This window comes from Neodiprion lecontei, chromosome 1, assembly GCF_021901455.1.
Source record: "Neodiprion lecontei isolate iyNeoLeco1 chromosome 1, iyNeoLeco1.1, whole genome shotgun sequence".
Taxonomy (NCBI): domain Eukaryota; kingdom Metazoa; phylum Arthropoda; class Insecta; order Hymenoptera; family Diprionidae; genus Neodiprion; species Neodiprion lecontei.
In genome coordinates, this window is record NC_060260.1 from 12,806,388 (window position 1) to 12,829,509 (window position 23,122).

General features: G+C 36.3%; 1 protein-coding gene and 1 long non-coding RNA gene across 3 annotated transcripts in view; one reads left to right on the forward strand and one right to left on the reverse strand.

The window, feature by feature from the left end:
- LOC107218639 (multidrug resistance protein homolog 49) overlaps nucleotides 1-23,122 on the reverse strand; it is a 99,144-nt gene that overhangs the window by 65,719 nt on the left and 10,303 nt on the right. For both annotated transcript variants that reach the window (XM_046738131.1, XM_015656569.2), the window contains exons 2-4: nucleotides 18,458-18,565; nucleotides 6,404-6,839; nucleotides 5,933-6,138 (exon numbers count right to left, since the gene is read on the reverse strand). The gene's annotated coding sequence lies outside the window, so the exon portion shown is untranslated. The remainder of the gene's footprint in view (nucleotides 1-5,932; nucleotides 6,139-6,403; nucleotides 6,840-18,457; nucleotides 18,566-23,122) is intronic.
- LOC124294150 overlaps nucleotides 1-23,122 on the forward strand; it is a 35,494-nt gene that overhangs the window by 4,746 nt on the left and 7,626 nt on the right. The window lies entirely within an intron of this gene.

Sequence of the window (23,122 nt, forward strand, 5' to 3'; positions counted from 1 at the left end):
AAACAACGTTGAAAATCAAACGCTGCTTACATTTAGTTAAACCTGCATGCATACGAGTATGCAAACTGTGTATCATGCGGATATATTACAGTGACTTGACGAGATGATAACGCCTCGACGATGTGATCGATTGAACCTTACTACTCGGTGCAGCGATCCGGTTAAATATTTAAGTCAGTGTCATTGGTGGCCGTGATGATTGCGATTAACTTCATTTGACTCTTATTGTCGAACAACCATTGCACGATTCTTGAGATCGGTATCTCGGCTATAAATACTCAATCGATCCGTGCATCGACGAGTCAATTGTATTGTTATATCAGCGTAGTCGACTGCGCAAAAAATTAAGCGTGCGATTTGCTTAATCGGTTTATTTACTGCGTTGTTTTTAGCTGATTCAAAGAGATACTACTGTTGTCTTTCAGCTACTGTTACAACCGCCCAATTTAATATGGATACATGCTGATATCCGGTGAATGCAAGCTTTATTAGTAATGGAACATGGCTTTATCCAAAATCTGTTTTATTCACAGTTTAATAGTGGAATTGAAGTTAATAATAATTACACCTTCTTGTAAAGTTGAGAAAGCAGACTTATAAAACATAGCTGCACAGGTTCCTAGAACATCATTTTTTACTTGAAGTCACTTGAGTAAAAAGTATAAAAGATTAGATTTGGGTACGGATGATTATTGCTAATTTTGAAAATTTTGACGTAAAAGGCGGAATATTTTTCCCTCATTTGCGGGAAGAAAGTAGATTTTCTCCCTAAAATCTGATAAAATGTTATAAATTGATGCGTAACATCTTACCTCTCGGTATGTTGCATTTAGTGGGACTAATTTCGTGAATGCGATGAAAACGTGTAATTGGATGTAGGAAGAAGCTCACGCTATTCAATTTACTATAATATGATTCTTCGGTGCGGTCTGCAGTTGGCACTTGTGTTGCAGCGTGTTAGCGAGCACAGCGAATACCAATGTTTTCATAACGTTTGAAAAGAGAGAGAGAGAGAGAAAGGGAGAAAGAGGAAGACAACGCAGCTACCCACCATTCCTTCTATAACTGGCACATAATCATTTTTATTCCCGACTCAACCATAAAGTTAACAATTTCAACCTCAAAACCGGATGAAAGTGGCATATTTTTCCCTAAAACGCATTTACGGGAAATATGAGATCATATTCTCATCATTCCAAAGTATTGGAAAATATGAGGTAATTTTTTTTAGGAGGGCTCTCCGCAGAATTTTAATTTATTTTGAGTGTCATCTGAAGTGAAAAAAACAACGGAAGCAAGCGCCTTGAAGAAAACAGAAGAAGCGAGTGCAAACAATTGCCCACAAAATGCACCGCACTGCCCACGCCGCGGCCAATTTACAAGTCCCAATTTTCAAATACATATTCTGGCCAGAGTTGAGTCGGAAATGGAGTCCTATATGTAACAGAGGAATAAAAGTCGACTTTATTCCCTTGTTACATAATGTACTATTATTGTATTTCCAAGTTTCCATTTTAATCTAATTTAATTTTGAAAAAAGTGTATTTCTGGGAGGCTCTACCCTCCACCCCCCAGTAGGGGCTTCACCCCTACACCTCCACCAGGGCCTATAGTCATGAACCCGCTCCCTCATCCTAGCTCCCGCCGATTGTCATCCATATACGAATTGTATGCATTTATAAGAATTAATTTTGTCGTTATTAAAATTCGTTTTCAATTTTACACCCAATATTGCGAAAGATATATCGAGTCCCTATTTTCAAATCAATAATGTGACTTGAGTTGAGTCGGAAATAAAGTCGTATATCTAACACAGGAATAAAAGTCGACTTTATTCTCTTGGGTGATTACTGCCCGAGCGAAGCGAGATCAAACCCACCCGCATGAATTTCATATCCGACTTTATTCCCTTGTTACGTAATGTACTATTATAAAGTTCGTTTCAATAAATTCTTTTCGAGCAATTTAATTACTTTTCTGCTGTAATACAAATGGCACAAAAACCCGTTCAGGAAAATGGTGGGATTGTTCAGCAGATCGCCTTTATCTATTAATATTCAATGGGATGATGATATTGCGGTAACCTCTGCAGACGCGGTCATTTTTCCGTGACTCCGAGATACACAATCTGTCTGATAAAAAATTAGATCAAGTCTCACTAGCTCTAGGCTTGCATTGGCAAAGTTCATACCTCAACACGGCCAACGTTAATTCGAGAAATTTTGGAGAGATCTGTACCATGTCATCGGTCCCTCAGGACCCCGGTGGCAAAGTACTCTGCGACAACTATCTACACGAGTATTTGTTAGAAATTTACGACCTACAATGTTGCCGACATTAACAATTTTCGGTCTGAATTCATGGGTCAATAAAATTGTCGTTTCTGTATTGAAACCTTCTGTTTGCAAATTTTTTCTTGTAATCTCTTTTTCAAGTTGAATGAACTGGAAACAAGTATTCCGAATTGATAAGAATGTCATTTGCATATTGAGTTAGTCCATTTTTTGCTAGCTACAGATATAGACAATTCCACGCCAAAGAATTGGACTCGTATTTTTCAAATCAATCAAAATTTTCTTACCCAAATCGTACGTGAAAAGAGAAGATACCTTGATTTTACTTTTTTTTTTATCTGCCTGAAGTATTTTTTTCCACAATTGCAAGATATTCAATTTTACTGAAAAGTGAGCCGCGGCCCAACGTAAGAATTAATGTCTCCGGTTCCGTCAATCGTAGAACAATGGACAAACGCCCATATTGACACGGGGAAAGTGAGTTTCATGGAAAAAAATATGAGTTACTGAGAAAGTTAATAAATCGTATCGTCATTTACAGCTGAAATGTTTGAACATTTTTGATGACCCATTTCGGAAAAAAATTATCAACAAACATTAAAATCCTCACTAAATCTGTAGCCATGTAGTTTCATCGGGATAGAATTTCGATAGCTGTTCTTTTTTCCATTTTTAATATCTAATCATAAGAAAGTGATGCGCCAAATGATACAACATTTCTTTCTAATTCAAACAAAGCCGAAGATGGTGGAAATATCTTGTCGAAAACTTTGAATGGTTCATAACAATTCGAATTCCTTAGTTTACCCCGTAAAAAAATTCTTAAAGCCTAAAAACGAAATTCCAGAGTATTTCATTCAATTTTTTTTCTGATGCAAGATAAGTTAACAATTTTTTGGAAGTATTCGGTATGCATTTCTTACATCGTTTAGAGTGAATTTGCTTTATTGGGTCCTCATTTAAATGTATCAGGGTGATACACAGAATATAACGTTAATGGAGTGTAAAAACGTGAAAATTCAATGCGAGCAAAGCTTCTCACTTAATATTTGTAGCGTAGCATACGGATTTTTGTGGCATAATTACTTGCAAATTTCTAAAAATTGTCACCGAATTTTTTCAACGGCTTCGTTTTGAAAGAAATTACATCATTCTTAAGAATCATGACAAAAAATGCACCGTCTTTGAACATGAAGTTTAGGGTATCTCACTCCCAGGTGAGAATTTGGGCAATCCTGTGACGATGTGGGAAGAATAGTAGATAAAAATAACATTCAAACAATTTCATGTGAATCGGTCAGAAACTGTGGGAGCAACCTTGCGTGCATTCAAAGTTTGAACTGTTTATTATATGAAATTGGCCGTATGCAGACTCATACGAATGAAAGGTTTTCAACCCCCGAAAATTCCCCATTCAAAGGAGGTATGTGAGTGTACAAAAAATAAATGAAAAAAACCGAGAATCGATTTTTCGACCGTAAATGCTCCCGTAAAAGATGCGTGGTCAAAAAATTCCGAATTCGCAGAGTTTAACGTGGAATTACCCATATGTGTACATACGTGATAATTATTGACCGTAACCGCAGTAGCGTATGATCGCATCAAGCTACGTATCCAGATACTGAAAAGGCACATGAATAAATTCCGCGAATGAATGCACTTTTCTAGACGCAATACGAGTCCGACTCAAAAGCTAGCAGCTGTAAAGTCTTCCTAAGATCGCCGGAACTGCAACTTCAACAAAACCGCTGACGTTTCAAGGTGTCCGTACCTCAGGTTCGTAACCTCGACTTTCTGAAGCGTTTCCATTTTTTCTCTCGTCAACTACGACGGTATTTCTCACGAAGTCTTCAGTCTCAGATCTCACTATGCCTACAGTAGAACTGTGAGAAGTGGTAAAAACATGGTAGCCGATAGTGCATTCTGCATCCGATGCGCACCACTTATCGTTGGAGGTGAGGATGGCGCAACCTGAGGTTATTAAAATTTAACGAGACTCGGAGCCCGGCAGTATATCGGTATTAGTAGCGCTAAAATTAACCAATGAGTCACCCTCTCTCGTCGTGTACTCTTGATTCTGCTCGCATTATACGTATAACCCAACTGACGCCAGCCGATGAATGAACGTTATGTCGTTTGCGTCGACGTCCGGTGAGATAGTGGAAATTTCCGCGCGAAGCCCGGAATCTTCTCCGGATATAACCAACTGACCGTCCATGATCGATTCGTATTTGGTTGATTGTGAGACATGTACATTATTCGTATATCGTATAATCGCATCACCGGCAAAACGCACTGCGAGTTTCGTCGTAACAACGACTTCTTCGCATCATATAACTTCGTGCCACTGTAATAATTTATTTGCCCTCTTTCTTGGGTCGCATTTACATTTGACAGTTGCCACTTGTCATTTCTGTTTAACACAAGGACAGTCGCGTACCGTCGCTGTGGCTGCTTGCGGTAAATGTAAACCTGGCTTCAATTATACTTTATCTGCTCCGCATGTATCATTTTTATCAAGGAAAGATAAAGCATAAAAGCGCTGCATGGTTATGGAAACGGTAGACTTGGTTGCGGTAGATGCAATATTACTGGCGAATTTAACGGGTGTTCGAATTTACGAGTATTCATTAAGCTCACATCTTTGTATGTAATATGCTTAAGAAATTTCGTGTACGACTTTATGTCTTGCGATTTTACGAGCTCGTCAGTTTGATCTAAGATTAGCTCATGCGAAAAACACTGAACAACGCAACGGCAGACTCGTTATCAGACGAAAAACACCTCGCGAGTCCCAACAACTCTTCTGGGACACTGAATGTACCTCACAACCCGTTTTATGGCAGCTAACAGATAAAACTATCATCAATTTAATAACTTTCCGAAAGAATGTTGAACTACAGATAATTGTATAAATTATTCATTCTTTATGACAAGTGAGATTGATTACCTTAGGTATGAACAATTTGTAAGGAATATTAAATTAGATACGTTATTGATAAATCGCTGATAATAATATATTATCTGCTTCTTCGATTATTATTTATAAGTGCTATGTTTTACTTGTATATCCGGAAAACAGCTTTTACCTTATAAATGTAGTTTGATAATATTCTGAGTTATCTAGACCATTACAAATAGTGATTACAAAAAATACATTGACTGCGGCATTGCTCGAGATATTTTTCTTTTCCATGCGGATCGTACCGTTATGATACCGAGATCAGGAAGTGGTCAGATAATGAAAAATTTTTTCCCACTCACAGTCCGAGGTTATCATCGATCAAGTAATAACTTTCCAAACTAATGAGTCACATTTTTCAGCTCAACTCAAAGAAATCCACCGTGAAAAATTTCTGTTTCTTTTCATTTTCACTTACCACTCGCTTGAAATATTCACTTATCATATAATATTCTTATTGGAAAATGATTATTCGTATTGAAAGACTAAAAGCAAGAGAAAATGACACAAAATAGGCTGTTTTCAAAATAACGCGGCCTAATCGATTTATATCACGCGTCACTATTTTTATATCACAGTCTTTCGCCTTTAAGTCATATTCGTACAGAAGATATCGTAAACATTTGGTTGGCTCTAAGAATATAATGAAAGTAAAAATATAAAAAGTATTACTCACCATAATGGAGATATACTGCCAAGACGGCACAATTGTGGAACAATGATAAAAAATCCCGTGAAAATTTATTGCAAGCAATCACGATGGGCTTTTATGACATACTTCATCAGATATTCACTGGTTAAAAATAGTGCAAATATCACTTTTTCCTTAAGACCACTTTTTCTTTTGTTCCGAAATTTTTCTGTAATCCTACGTTGTCATACCTGTGAAAAACAAATATCAAAATCTATAATTTCAAACGTGAGAGATTGCACTCCAGAGATTGTAGAATTCGGAGTTTCGTCCATACCATAGAATGGTTTTTTAAAAACAACGTATTTGCTACATCAAACTTCAAACGTCGTACATTAAATAGTTGTACAATAATTGACTGATGATTTTGCAGAGTGTATTGGAAGATAAATAAATATTCAACGTGCAATAACAAAGGTTTTTGTAACACGAGGATGATCAATTGTAAAGACTCACCTGTATATAAAAGAAAAATTTAGCTTCTCAGTAAATGGAAATCATATTTCATCACCGGATAGCGTTGTGCCGTAGGCACTTCAATCCGTAAAGACGAAGATTGGCGACTGTTTGGATTGGTGAATTTCAGACTCTCGGTCTGGCAGTGCCGGTTATTAATGGTGCAAATAGATGGTGAGAAGATCCAGCCAAACTGTCAGTTATTGAGATAACTTTTTCACTTTTAGAATAGGACGATCATCACATAATACGAAACAGATCGTATATACACAGCTCAGTGTGTGTTTACGACAAGAATACCTCCACTCTTCAAGGCGCTATTTACAATTAGTCGGATTATAGTCGCCTATGAATGTTCCCGTATATTAATCATTTTGTTGTTGGTATTTCCAATAAATCTTCTCTGCTTCACCATATGGCCACCAGTCAATGTAATCTGTATAACACATAAAGGGATTCTATCAATTTTAGTGCACCTGTTTTCTTAAGGTAATACATTTTCATGCTCAGCAATAGCTTTCAATATTTCAGTGCAGCGTAAACATTATATATGAGCATAGTCGGTAAAAATTACGATAACAACGATATGGAACAAAGGCACATACAGGTCATTATAGGTTTATTTACACTAAATCTTTATCAATGCGTTTCAATAGTGATCTCGAAAAACTATTGACGCCAAATTTTAGGACACCCAAAATTTTCTATGTTGTAAAGAGAATTGAAAAACGTTTCTTATCAAGTACCTTGGCTACGAACAGCTTCGGAAAAAATGAGATTATGATCAGTACGGAACATTTACCTCTACCGGATGATATGCAATACTCTATTCAGACATCCACTTCAACTGAAATGAAATATATTAGTGTGCTCTATTGGAGATCCAAATGTCAGTTTGTTATATATCTCGTAGAAATCTACTAGATATACACACAGATCTCCGTTAGAAATCTCATGGATTTTGTGGAGAAGAAAGCAATATCTTTGGTCGACGTTATTTTCATATTATTTACTCCTATTTCCGTTTACGTTACGTCATTAAAAATATTTAGCAATTATCGTATGCACAATTCGTTCTACCTCAGAGAAAAGTCCAAGGCCTACGTAATATAGACTAGGCACTTTAGGGCAGCCGAACACGTAAACACTGGGAGAAATTCGGAGTAAACGAAGATGCGGAATTGCTGGGGCCTTGTATAATTTAGAGCCCTCCTTTATGGCGAGAAAGACGAGCAACCATTCGCCGCCTGGTGGTTGTCTACGGTACCTCCACTTATGTGCATGGATATTCATAGACATCCAATGGATATCCATGACCGACTTTTTAATATGACCGTAGATATTGTGGATTGCTATTTATGTCTATTAGAGATACACGATCGATATGGACCTTTTATGGAGTTGTGGATCCTGTGTCGACCTCTAACAAATGGAGCATTCCGTGCGGAGAAGGTTAACTATAGCTCTAAAAAACTAATTTGTCCTTGTTTTTATGGAGTCCACCCGATTTTTTAAAAATGCATATGATTTTAAATGTACATATTCTTGATAGTATCCAGAGGCGACTCTCTGGATTTTAGATCTATTATAGATTTTGATGAGACCCGTCGACCCTATCTTGGTCAAAGTAAAAAAAAAAGTGATTCGTCATGATTTGAATTTGAAAAAACCGTTTCTTTAGGCACACTTCCGATTCCTCGGGCCTTACTGCGAAAGTAGAGATGTATGGTAAACTTCTTTCATGATCTATCATTTGGACATGTATCTGACTTACAAAAACATATCCCAATGTAGGAAAGTTGTATTTCAAAGTTCGTGGCATTGTCTCGAAATATGTCGGAGTTAACAGTTGCCATTTTCCAACCGAAAACGGGAATGAGTTAAAAAACTTATTGGAACGTCGTCTCGATGGCAACAACATACTTCGCAAGTCGAATTAAATTGATTCAATGGTTAGTCCTGAATGTTACCGACAAAAAACTCTTACACTAACCCATGTGATTGAAAATTATGAATATATTTCTAGAAACATATTTTTTTATCAGAAGGTTGTATTTCTAAGTTCATTGAATTACCTCGAAAAATTTCAGAGTGAGCAGACTCAAGCAGGAAGTCAAAATAAGTTGAAATTTTACCTTCACATAAACAATTTACTGTCCAAATTTCAGTAAAATCGGTTCGGCGGTTCGTCTGAAAGCCTGCTTACGAAAATCCGACACACACACCCTTTTTTCAAAATATTTGAAAATGATTCAGTACCTGACAAAATATCGTTTCAACGGGATTCTATAATTTTTTTCTAAATCCGACGTTTTATTCGAAAGCAAATGCATAAACCATTCCGTTTGCAAACGATCGGGCCTAGGTCTAAAATTTGAAAAACCACTTTTTGTGGTCACTCGTGTGAAGTTGGACCTAATATTTGGCAGTAATTTGTGTTCCACCATGAGCAATTTCGTGCAAAATTTCCGTCCAGGGAGCCGATCAGCCATTCTTAACCAGCCATGGCCTTTAGAATCAGGAATTCGAAGAACCACAGGGGTATATATCTTCCAACTAATATAAATGATCGAGTTATGCTACAAGATCAAAGAATACTCATTTTTTTCACCATCTAGTCTAACACGGTCTGTATAGCTAGCAATGCTGTATCAGCAAATTGCAGATCGGGCGACTAGATTATTTGCACCTGCTCTGAAATGAGTACATTTTACTCTTGGAATCTCGTTCATCTTCAATATTCTGTCTTCCTGTCCAACTCCTACAGCGTTAAAACAGTCGAAATATCTCCATGCATTCATTCACAAGTTGATGTATTGCAAATTCAACACATTTTGGCATTGGCATACTCGGTTAGTTCTTTAATTTTTTGTATCACAAAACGAGAAAATCTTGTGATCGCCGCGTACTGAATGACCGAAAACTTCAGTATGCGGTGATTACCAGACCGACAATTCCTTCTTTTTCTTCCTTCGTGGCTATATCCCGTTAGGTCAAGTACCAATGGCCCTCCAACTCCTGAGGACGAGAGCATGTTTGAGCGCAAGAGACGAAATCAACTGACTATTGAGATTCGACATACCAGCCCCAAGGTGTAGCGAGAGAGAAAAAAGTTAACCCGTCGTCCTGTCTCATCGCCAAAGTAGACACACATATAAATGCCACTATGATTTTTTGAGTTCGTAATAATAAATTTAAGGTGAATATAGCTTTTCTCTGTCCCAGGTTATTTTTGTAGTGATATTGTTGTGTTTCTTTTTCTTTACACTTACACATCTTTAAGTTAATCGACTTCTCACTCATGCCTCAATAGATCATTCACGTCAGTAGGCTCAAACTCGACAGTTTCTAACCATTCCAAATGAACCTAGTTGAAACGCAAACCGAATTATAAGCAACCGTGGGTCCTGTAGAGATTAGGAGATTTTTTAAACGTCTTTCTGGTTACCACTATCGCATCTTTAAGCGTATATCTAGTATCATCGTTCACCAGAAGAAAACATTGATCACTTACACGCCTTTAATTCCTGAATTCCTTTATTGCGTCCTCCATCTTTGTTGATGATCGACATATAGTTGCTTTTAACAACATATTTTTCAGTCTCTTATATAAAAGTCATATTCAGCACATCAATTCTCAATTATGTTATGACTACTGTTTGAAAGACAACAGAAACGACTCGAGTCATGCTGCTGCTGTTGCAGGAATCATGCTTTACCGTGCTCATCCAAAAGTCCAACTGTTACACAAGTTCATATCAGGAAACGAATGAACGATGTATACTTATGTAAGTACGCGACTACCACATCCATGTGCCTTTACTGATTACGGCAATCATGTTGAACTATATTCGCACTTCATGAACCGAGCTGTGCGTGCAAAATTTATTGGTCTTAATTCGCTTAACACGGATAACTCACTCAGCACTACTTAAGCGCCAATGAGACGATTGCCTCGAGTGTAGCGCACTTTCATCATTTCAACTTGTATCTTGCCACTTTTAGACTGAATGTTTTTGTCTGTAATGCATACCAAAAACTAAGCTTTCTTGACGATTTTCAGTATCTATCCAGGTAGCATAAAACTGAAAGTCGTAAAAAAGATCTTTGAAAGAAGTTATAACCCATGTTTTGGCTTCCGAATTATATCTGCATTAGGGTGCCTAAAAAATGAACAAGGTTTAAAGTTCGCGGAATCCATCAAGAGTAATAAAAATCTCAAACACGTTGATATATAATATTGAACCGATACATTTGATTAAACAAATAAAAGCAAATAGGGTTGATAAATTGCATAACGCTAATAGATTTGAAGAGTTGCAGATTATCGGGAGTTTTGTGGCTAGCCAACTAAAAATGGCGAAGAAAGATGGGGGATCCAATACGGTTGTCTTCGAATACTGAATTTTATAATTTTGACGTTGAACTCGTTTCCATCGACCCCGAATAACCCAGAGTGACAAATTTCAACCAAATCAGATCAGTTTTCATATTTTCAGTCCACCATATTGGATCCGCCATTTTGAATTTCACAATTCTAACGTCAGATTCGTTTTCAGCGACCCCAAAAACCCCTGGGTAACAAATTTCAAGTAAATAGGGTGAATTTTTTTATTTTCAGTCCACGATATTGGATCCCCTGTATTGAATTTTGAAATTTTGACGTTGGATTCGTTTAACGACCCCAAAAACCCAAGATCACCAAGTTCTACGTTTCTAGTCCTCATAACCTTCACGCAATCACATTTATTGTGTGGAAACGGGTATTTTCAACACTTTTCTCATTTATGGGGCTCACAGTATTCGCGGAATGATTATAACCCCTCTTAAAACATAAACATTGACATTTTAGAAGGTCAATTTTGTTTTCAAAAAATCACAGTGATAGCTCAAAAATTGGGGTGGGGCTCAAAATCCCGAAAAACCAAAAAATCGATTGGTCGAAAACCCGAAATTTTCGAGATACGAATTTTAAAACAACGAATGATCAGCGTACCGAAACTAGGATTTTCGATAAATTACCCAGTAGAATGACTGTTTTCCCGAAAGTTCATTTAACCCAACACTCTCTTATCCGAAATAGTATTTTCAGAACAGTCCGCAATTCCGAATGACCAATGCACAGAAAATGGAGATACAGAAAAAATGAAGTTCCGAAATTAAAAGTTGAAAGAGGATAATATTTCGCACAGCCGCAAAACCAAAGACATTAGTTGCCGACAATCGAAGTTCAGAAGGAGCAGAATTACGATCCGCAAAATGCAGAAAGGCCAGAAAGCCCAAAAACCGCAGTACGGTTTTGATAGTTATGTAAACTTATGCTAGATGGCACTGGACACCAGCCATTGGATACGTGTGGCGTTACAGAGAATATACGGGTTTCTGACGTCATCCGACTTTTCTGTATTTTGGCCATTCTGTCTTCAGCAGGTTTCGGGATTTCGACCGTACGAGTCTTTGGTCAGTCGTTATTGATAAATTCGGATTCGTAGATTTTCGGCAAAAGTACGATCCTGACATTTGAATAGTGAACTCTTTGACTCTTCGGTATTTTCGCAATTCAATATTCTGCCCTTCGTCATCTTGGCTATCCTCAAAAAAGAAAAAAATTTCAGTATAAATGTACTTGTATATTATTGAGTTTTCAATTTTTATTTTCTTGCAAGTAATCTTTTCGTATTTATGGTCTTTCTGCGTTTTTAAATGTCGGTAGTTTGACTTCGGGATTTCGTCCCGTCGGCTTTTTGGTCTTTCGCACTTTTATTTCCTGCCCAAAAATTGAATATAAATCTTGATTCATATTCATTATCTCATTCAAAAAAAGTGTCTCATATATCAGACGCTTTGCCTCAAAGAGTCAAAGTCCTATCTGAAGAAATATAAAAATCCTTAATAAACACGACATAAAAGTGGTATTCGAAAATACCAACTCAACGTGTAAATTGTTTTTAAAATTAAAAAACCATTTACCGTTAAAAGATCAATCAAACGTTGTATACCATATTGATAACGTGTGAGAATTCATCCACTCTATTCACATAATTTCACTTGTAACTTGTTACAATTTGCCAGCTCAATTCACACAATTTCGTCAATTTATTCCGCCGATCACCAAACAAATGAGGGCACGGGGCAAAACAGCGCTCAACGATCTTTGCCGAACCACGGTTGCCAACACCGAGCTTCACTCGGTCTGCCGCGTGGCACCGCCTCTCTCGCTATCGTCCCGTAAACAAATGAACATATTAAATGATCAAACGAACTTACCTGTGAAGTTCGATCATAATTACCAGACAACCCCGTCCGAATAGATCACTAGGTAGATTCCCATCTCATAAACTACGTGCCACTACACTTAAAGTTATTATCATAATGCAAAAAGACAATTACAGCCACATCCTATGCGATACCACTCACGACTGACTTTATTCTTCAAAGCTGTGTCGTAATCGCAACAGGGGGATTTGGATTAATCAGGTGGGACTGATCTATTCGGTCGAGGCAAACTTCACAGGTAAGTTCGTTTCATCATTTAATTATATTTTCCACCTCGTTTTCGAAATCACTAGGTAGATGTTCAAAGCATCTTACGACAATGGTTGAGAAAACACAAACGTACATATATATATTTAAAATTCTAATGCGTATTATTGAATTAATCAGAATAATTTATTTTTTTTTAAATATTTATCGGTCCCCAACATTTGGCCATAAAGAAAAAATCATCCAGGAAGTATACTACTCTCGTAAATGAACACGCCTTCTGTAACTGGTCTATTATAAAACTTGGCGAAACAGATCAATCCAAATAAAGCCGCGAGAATAATAATTTTTCTCTTGAAACTTGCGAATTTTCTGATTTTACAGTTTTCAGTGAAAATGATATTTTTTATTAGTTTAAGCAAACGAAGCTTTTTACCTGTATTTATTTCAATAGTCCAGTCATTAGAGTTGATAACAAAAATCAAAAATTTTTTACTACAGGAAGGAATCAGCTGACATTTCTTCTCGTTAATTATAAACTCCAGTTTGAATAGAAAATCTGCAGTCTGTAACACATTATCTTCACAAGACTGCTAATTGTTGCCTGACATTAAAAAAACATTTACATATACGACTGACGTCAGCCCTCTATTTCTCAATTCATTGAGAAACTGTTTCAGAATCTTAGTGAATAGGTAAGAAGTTGTCGAGAGTACAAAGGGTAAGTAGGTGAACTAGTAAGTTGAATTTTCAAACAAAAGTTTCAAATATTTATTATGATTTGGATGGATAAAAATGCAAAAATGGGCATCTTGCAAATCTATAGTACTCGTGTAGCATTTATGAGATATAGAACCTTCTAGCGGTTATGAAATCATTCATTTTAAAATACTTGGTAATAATAAACTGATTCAGTTGCTTCTGGTTTAGAATGAATCCATATGAGCCATTCGCTTTTAGAACCAATGAATATACTTCATAAAAAGCCGTCTAGGATTTGAGCTGCATCACGTAATGGCTTCTAAACCTAATAAATTGTTTATTGAAATTGTGATATTTTCTTTTCGGCATAGTAGACCGAAAACGGGATTTTACGCCCACGCCCGGTTCATAAAATCCCTTTTTACGCCTACGTGGGACGAAACATGTTATTCAGATCACGGGCATAACACCTTACGCCCTTGATACGAAAATAGTTATTTCCATTCGGAGACAACTGTTGCTAAGAAGGTGAAGTTTTTCAAGTCAGCAATGAATCAAACGGAATTTTATACCCGCCTATCCAAGACAACAGTTTCGTGTCATTGGATATTTGTTCCCCGGCAAATTTGCAAAACCTTATCCTTCTTGCCGGATGATTTACGATTGGAATTACTGTTTCCTACGATAACTCTGTGACGATTGTTTGTCATTGGTGGTGAATCTCTGACCCCCTTGTGGTTTCGAACTCCTGCATGTGTCCTGTTGACTATGGCATGGCTGTTGTCAGCATAACCTGGGAGTTCTGGTCACTTACTGATTCTGACAACGGAAATAAGGCAGACTCGTGGAGTTTAAAGCCAATTTCCTGTTATTGTCCAGCTTTTTATAGCCAGGGTTGTTATTTTTCAGATCCAAAGAAATTTTTTTTCTAGAGAATTTATTGAGTTTACCCGCTTTTCCAGAATATTACCGAATAAAGACTTTCCGATTGGAGTCACTGTTATGATTTCCTTATCCGATGGATTAACACTATGGTAGAGGTTAGGAATAACCGTCATGTTTCAGAGTCAGTATGATGTAGATTTGACATCATGCGGCCTGTGTCACTAACGCATTCAACCAGCTGTACGTTGTCCTTTGTCTGGTTCACTTGGATAAGGATTGGCAAACAACAACCCATTTGGTTTGGAATTGTTGCGAGTCTGACATCCCTCTGAATAGTGTTGGGTAACATCGCCGTCCTCGCTTCTGATTTTGATAACGAGGCATCCATCAGAGTGCAATTACGTGGATCTGTGTATTTGTTAATAAACTCTGGCTTTAAATCAGGGGAATGACTGTTTTGAATTGGAACAACATCCAATTCCCTAGGTATTGTTGATCTGCCCCGTCGTGAGGTTGATCGGAATCGGTCTCGTCGTGAGGAGCGTGACAACGCATCTTCGTAACCTGTTACAGAAATTTTAACTGAAAGAGTCTGATTCTCCTGAACTCGTCTGAGAATTCTGTAACCTTTTTTCCAACTTTTCAAGTCGCTTTAAAAGTTCCACAGGCTGGTCGATACCTCTCTTTCACGTTCTTCTGATTTCGATCTTTCTAAACTTACTATCGCAAATTCGATTTCTCGACATAACCAGATTTATTTTAAACTTTTTCCATGTTTTATAGCTACGCACCATGGAATGGAATAAAGTCAGCAGCCAACGCTACCGCATACAATTGCAATTGTCTTTTTGCATTATTATAATAACTTTAAAAGTGGTGTCACGCAGCTCATGAGACGGGAAACTATTTAGTGATCTAGAGGACGGAGCGGAAAATATAATAAGCTCGCCGATAACAACAAATATTAATTTTCCATAACAGTGTGCCTTGTCTCGACGATTCATTGTTTGCGTTCATTTACTTAGCCTAAGATCTCTGGACAGCCCATAGTTTGTGCCAAATGCCCTGAGAAGGATCCTGTTGCTCTCCGCTTCCATATTTCCGCTTCCTTCTTTTAGTATTGCAGAAAGCAATTGGTGCCCACCATTAACTAATAAAACAAACGTGCACGTGGCCAAAGTGTCACGATAGACTGTGACAGCATTATTCTGGGACAAGCGTCTCGATATGTACACAAGATAGTTTATGCACACCTATACGATTTCAAAACATTAGATTTTGAAATATAGGCTTTGGTGAATCACTATTTCTCTTAGGGTTATAAATTCGATTTTGAAAATGACAAGGTCTTTACTACGGAAAACGATTACTATGATGGACCCACCGAAGAAATGATCAATATCAAGACACATAATACAATTAACAAAAGGTCAGATCTATATAACCTTAGTAATTTGTATGCCCCCCCCCCTTCCGCCCCTTTCTAATTTCAGTTAGTATATGAATTTGTTGTATTAGTGGTAATTTAAAATTTTTTAATTTTCGCGCGCTTCTTCGTATCGATTAACTATGGATAATCAACCAATCAATCATATTGCGTTCGATCGTGTCTTACACTTCACTTCTCCACAAGACATGTAACCTACAACACCTCATGTTTGTCAACTGAAGTCACGTTCTCGTAAGTCTTGGTTTTGCATGTTTTCTACAGGTTTTAATAATAAAATTGCAATTGATGAAACAATTTACTTCTGAATAGAAGTTCCTCAGTTTCCTTGTATATATGAGGACCATTTATACCCACAAGTCTTAATTCTCCAATATTGCATTGCATAAAGAAACGATAATCTCCAACCAACCATTAGAATTGGATTTCTTACATGTTATTCAAATGACAAATATAAAATGTCGATGCGCGACCTCTAAAAAAAGTCGCACGGCATTTTCCTTTCAGGAGGTATAATATCATATTATTAACTATAGTTTTATGAAGTGTCCGGTAAAAAACGAAATAAAGTTTTTCTTTTGAGGCACTCTAATCTGAATGTCCAAAAGATAGCTTTCACGACTTTTAGATGTCAAAAACACGCATCGCAAGATGTTATTCCAGCATCACAACATATAATAATTTTCAGTTTTGCGTTCTCTGAGTAGGCAAATGTTTGCCAACCAAAACTCTGAAACACGGCATAATCTAGGTTATATTTAAACGTGACATGTTTTATGTTCTGTAATATGATTCTCCCATTTGATACTCGAAAATGAATAAGCTAAAAATCGTTCCACTGACATATATTCTGAATTTTATATCAAATTAGTTCTATACCGAATCACAAAAATTACTTGAAAGTAAGATTCAAAATAAACTGTTACCCAATAAGTTGCATCCCCAATAATCTTTACAACACCATGATGGTACCAATATTTATTTCATCTCTTCAAAATGCAATTATTCACACGACCGCTGCAGTCTCGCAGGAAATAAACAAGTGAAAGAATTTGTTTGACAAATAAAATTGATGGCTGCATACTAATACATAATTAAAAGTCACAAAGGCTAGAAAAATTCGGAATGAAAGCTGGCAGAATTGTATAATGCTCAACGAAGGGTGTAACTGGATAAACATGTCAGAAAGTGCCCCACAGCTTTTTATTCAGCAATTGCAATAAGTAAATTCATATAAAAATGGGACTTTTCGCCTGAATGTTACTTTCCTATTTTGGTATTTGCGGCCATTAGTTCGAAACCGTCATTTACACTAATCGATTTTCCTCGGGACCTACTGTAGATATCATGTCGAAAGCAAGACTGCACTTGGATATCAATGAAACATAGGAAATGTAATATTTTTGTTGAAAGTTCATTAATAACTTAACATATTTTTTCTGTCAATTCGATGTATTCTACCAACTTAAGAATATGATTCCGACGCATTTTTCAGTTTCCTTTCTGATCATGCTTTGAAATTTTATATTCGAGTGGTGCGCCTACACGAACATCCATAAAATCAACGTATTCCATTTTCTACGTATAACTTAATTTGCACTCAATGACGGCATTTTGGCACATATAAACGTAATACGTAATTAGTTTCTTGAAATTCAAATTTCTTGCTAAGACAATACCATACTACCTAACGTCGACGAAAGAATTCTAAGGACAGTCGTCAACATAAGCTTTGCTGTGCTTCGTAAGACGTTTTGAAGTGTGCGGATGAAATCAAAGATTTTTACTATAACCAACTCTCTTACGCCAGAATCCTATAACAGCATCGGAAGTACAAAAAACTGCAATGACTTGGGTTCCACTGCAGAGAGCAGCCTAAGAGAGCCATTACATGATCTTTTAAATTACTGAAATTTTTTGATTCATCTCCCAACAAAAATAAAATGGCTATTTACAAAATCATCTAATTTACTTCCAAAAAATATTTAAATATAAGTTATTGCCGAGTGTCTTATAACATTTGATCGGATGAAAAATTCGACATCAAGTCAAGCAATTGACATTCATGTAAATGATCCCAATAAAAAATTGGAAAAGAAGATTGAGAAATGGAACGAAACGTTCCGAGTTAGTGGTACGTGTAATAAAGAGGGTCCCAATTAAAAATTCCGCACGGTATAAATTCAACGACATTGTTTTTGGAAGTCCTTAGTTATGTATGAATGTGGATGAATTAATTTTCAGGCCGCCAAGTACGACCAACTCTAGATTTTTAGTTTTGTTGAATTTGAAATGAATGAATTTACGTACACTGATACGAGATACAGAATGTCGCATAATATGAAGAGAAAAAAAGAAAACATTTAGCAAGTTTTAAAATATAGTTGACACTCCCAAGAATAGAATTCCTAATAAGAATAGTACGTTAAAAAGCGGCCTGCAGGTTGCAGTTGTGAACGAAACAATATGAAAAGGAACAACAGCTACAATTAATTTCAAATCTGTAAAATATCGGGGTAAAAAAAGTCTGTACTAACACACATCGGTTACGGGCTGTTTCTCAGTACTTCCTGCTTCAACAACAGATCTGCCAACGGCGTTTCAGCCGCTTACTACACAGGCCATTCACAAGCTCAAAGGACAACCTGGAACAAAAAATATTTAAGTCTGTTTAGATTATATTTTATAAAAATCTGAACCCTGATAAGTCACTTGTGGTGAATATCGCCCCAAACATATTTCAGCTCCTCACAGTCTTATTCGTGAAATGGGCGTCATTCTTCATGCGAAATAAAGCGTTTTTTTTTAAAGACATTTTTGGAAATTTTTGTAACTTTGGCGATGTTTTACAACATTTAAACAATCAATTTTGGTTAGAAAAACTAAGAGAGCTATTTCTGCGATTCTTAAACAATACCTAGATATTTTCTTTAGATTTTGAGAATCCATTTTTGAGGCAAACTATCACGTTTGGGATGAATTTCTGCCAGTTTACAATCAATTTTAACTAATGTAAACAATATTCTCCATTGCGAAGCGCCCAGCCACCGATGCACTGATTCCTCGCTTATTTGACTTCTCAAACTATTACGTTCCATTGAAATACCGGCAGACCTATAATTTTGTGAGAATTCAAGGTCTGCCACTTTACACACGGGTACGCAGAACTTTTCATTTAACAACATTAATTTGTTGTTGCCCCACTATTCTCCGCTAACGCGCTAACTGGGTAGAGCCATTTTTATAAACGCATAGTAAACCATGCAATTCGCTGGAGCTGACAAGTTTATACATCAAGTCAAGAAACTTGACGCTAGCTCCCCGACTACTCGCATCTCAATTGGAGCGAACTAGTTTGCTGCAAACAGCTAGGAATTTTATATTGATCTCGTATTTCAGGTTCAATATCATGATGAGTAGCCAGCTACGTCACGTCCTGGCCTCGGCCTCATAAATCATTCCGATCCTGACTGCGGCACTATGCGTATCAGATTCCTTAGATGCGTTCGACCTGTAGAGTGATTTTTTAATCGCCCCAGGCCGACATCTCCTAAGCAAAGAAAGATACGAAGAACAGTTGAATAATCAAGCCTAAGAGGTCGAACGAGGAGGAAGGAGGAAGGGGACAGTATCAAATTTGTTAGAAATAAAACAGAGAATGACAAGTGAAACTGTACTTGGTTTTTCTCAAATGGAATGGTATACTATTTCGTATTCGATCTGGGAATGTGATTTCAAATTTCGATTTTAACACACGCAATCTCCTTCTAGTGGCTGACATACAGATAACTTAAAGATTAAATAAACGTCGAAAAGTGCATGAAATATTCTTTAAATTCGTGTGATTGTTAAAACAAATTCTTAAAAAAAAAATTTTTAAACTCCGAAGTTCCTAAGGAAAATTTTTCGCAATTAATTTTTTGCCAATCTATGCTGCAGTGCTTTTCAAATTTTATGGCAACTTTATTGAACATTTGAAGATGTGAAAAAAAAATTTAGTCAGTATAAAATAATTGTTTTGACACAACCTGGAGAAAATTGTTGCCTAATAATTTTTCTTCGAGTTGACAAACTGCGGCAATTGTAGTCCTTTTGTTCCTTACCCATTTCGAAATTGCAATGAAAAAATCGATTTTATGTGAAATTACACTATCGATGGAACTAAGAAACATGAAAAAGCTTAACATTTGAATAATGGCGGGACTCGGAAATAGAAGATGCGATCTTTACCAAAAATTTTCATGTTTGTTATGCAAAAAACGATGGCTTAATTCAATTTTTTATTTGTATATATTAATTTAGTATTTAGATTTATCGACAAAGAATCGGAATTATGTATCTATGAGACTTTGAATGAAAAAATCGGTTTCTTTTATCGCTGCCATACGTTTCGAAGATGTAGTTGTGTGTTAAACACGTTAGTTTTTTGCTATTCCGTAGCATCTAAATAATTCCGAATTTCGCTTTAAGATTTTCAGACGATATTCTCAAGATGTTGAACTATCGATTTGAGAGGAGGGGGGGGAGTTGATTTTTTCAAAAATCCATATAGCCATCCCCCCTTAAAGCTGTGATCTGTATCTTACGGCCATGTTGGAAAGCCTTGAATAATATAGATAAGAATCACGATTTACGCATTCGTAACAATAATGGTCGTAAGACTATTTGCAACAAAAACTTTGATTTTACAGGACTGACGATGTAAGAACACCATAAACATTTCGAACTATATTCAAATTCGAGCCAAACGGCTGTCAATTCTCGATATTATTGAGTGATTCAAACAATACTAATTAGCTTTCCCGTAATTGTATTTATAGCTTGGTCACCAGAAGTGTTACAAATAAATGTAAAATGAAAATGTCATTGATCACGATCTGAATTGTGTACATTAAAAGTTTGTCAGGATTTCACAAAAATCTTTATAGGCATACAAATTTACAAATATTTCAATATTCAATTTCAATAAACAAATTTTCAATATTTCTTCTGAGCGGTCATGTTCGAACCAGATATTGTTTAAACCTAAGAATTTGATAGACATAATAAAAATGAAGAGCTATTCTTGTAGATTTATTCACGTGGAAATAACATCGTAGAGTTATCGAATACAGTACATTGATATAGAAATATTATAATAACAGAAGTGTACTCTGAAATAAAAAGTCACGAAGTTATAACGAAACTACTTCTTAATCTAGAAAGATGGAGAAAAAAGCTAGACTGGATCAATAAGCAATGAAGGCGCTAGATACTTGAAGGTCGTTGTACTGTACTTTGATTTGGAAAATTTTAACTTTTTCTGTCAAAGTAATGACTTTATTTTTTACACTGCATCAATGACCAGTGCAATAAGACGCTATTAAACTTCAATGTTATGTATAATTATACCTGCAATAACCGATAAAAGCTTATCGCTGTTCAGTAAACATTGCGTGTGATGTAAGACGTGCGAAGTTGCGTTATATTAATCAAATAGAAATTAGTTGACAAACGTCATTAATTACCTCAGGTGAACGCTTCCACAACAAAATAACTGTCAATAACGATAATCATTCGACTTACTCGAAACGACACAAGATTCCGATCACCGATCACAGTCAATAAACAATATACACTAGATTTATCGGTTCAATATATTACCTACAAAAGTGTTTCGGCAGAGATAAAAAAAAAAAAAATTCAGCTGCGACGTTTCAAACGAGATCCGAAGTGTTCCGATTCGGTCGCGTGACTGCCGTGATAGTAAACCGTCTTGCTTACTGAAAGCCATGCCGCGCGCCGCGCTGTCTCGAAAATTCTCTGTTCTGATTCGCGCAGGAATTACAACTGCCGGTTATGTTGGTCGTGATAAGCGATTAGCATTACGACCGAAATCGATCGATAATTTTAACCTTATCTGGTATAGCAATGCCGCAGGCCAAGCTTTGCCCGAGTCCTCATTTGTATGTGGAGATCAGGCTTGAGTACAGACGAATGTGTCGCAAAACAATATGTTGTTTTTTTTAACCTTTTAATTCGAGCTGGAATGCTCAGCGTTCCACTATTTTTTTGGAGCTTTTTATTAATTAAACTACTTTTTTGATAACAACTGCTGGGTTTTTTGGTTCCACATGATCGCTGAAATATTTCTAAGTCTAAGAAAAATGCTAAATTGATTCATTTATTTGTTGCAAAACAGTACATGCAAACAAGTGGTCGAAAGTCGTACTTTTCCAGAAAAAAACCGTATTTATTGCCAATCAACCATAAAAATTCGAATACTGATTTTTACACAAACTTAATAGATACGCAACAAAAAATTTTACAGAATTTTTTCGATATTTTTCTACTTGTTGCTTTTGTCTGTCCGCCAATTTAAATTTTTCATTCTCGAATTCAGATTCGTAATCAGCGACCCTAAAAACCCGTGTATGCAAGATTTCAAGTTATTCGCATATAAGGAAAAATGTTTGCATGAAAAAGTTAATGCAATTCATTTCGGGATTGTAGTTTGACGATCAGTGTCCACGGCGAACAAATTTTCGGAACTTAATTCTGCAAACATTTACTTGACAAGTATGAAATGAAGTGGTCCAAGAAATCTTTGAGGAGTAAAAAAAAATGGTCATTAGTACTGTAACAAATTGACATTTCACACTATACATTTTCTTAAGCAGATACAATTAACGAGGTATATAAACTGATTTAATGAAATTTGGAAGCATTTTTAAAGAAGTGAGTTTACGAAAAATAAGAGATAATTGGCAATTTTCTTATTTGTGAAATCCCCTCAGGTCGTCAAATATATAGAAGTGGGAAAAAAAATCTCAAGAATGTTACAGAATAGTGGAGTTATTTTCATGAACAGCGGTTGATCTGTGGTCGAGGGAGAAAGGAAGGGGGGGGGGGCGATAAGAGAAAAAGACTATAAATTTTAAAGCTATCCGAACCTTGGTTCGTAAGTTAAGACCTAGGCGCGATTAAAAAATGTGATTCGTGTGAAGACGGCTTCAAAGTTTGCAATTGATATTGGCACATCGGATTAACTAGATTTACTGCAACTTCTGCAATTATTCGAATTTTTTATAGGTTACGGGGTTGAAATATTCTTAGAAGATGAGGCTATTCTAAAATGAAATGAGAAGAATTGATTTTCTGAAAGATTATGAATGTAGAAATGTACATCTTTAAATTGATTGATATAATATGATTGATTTTAA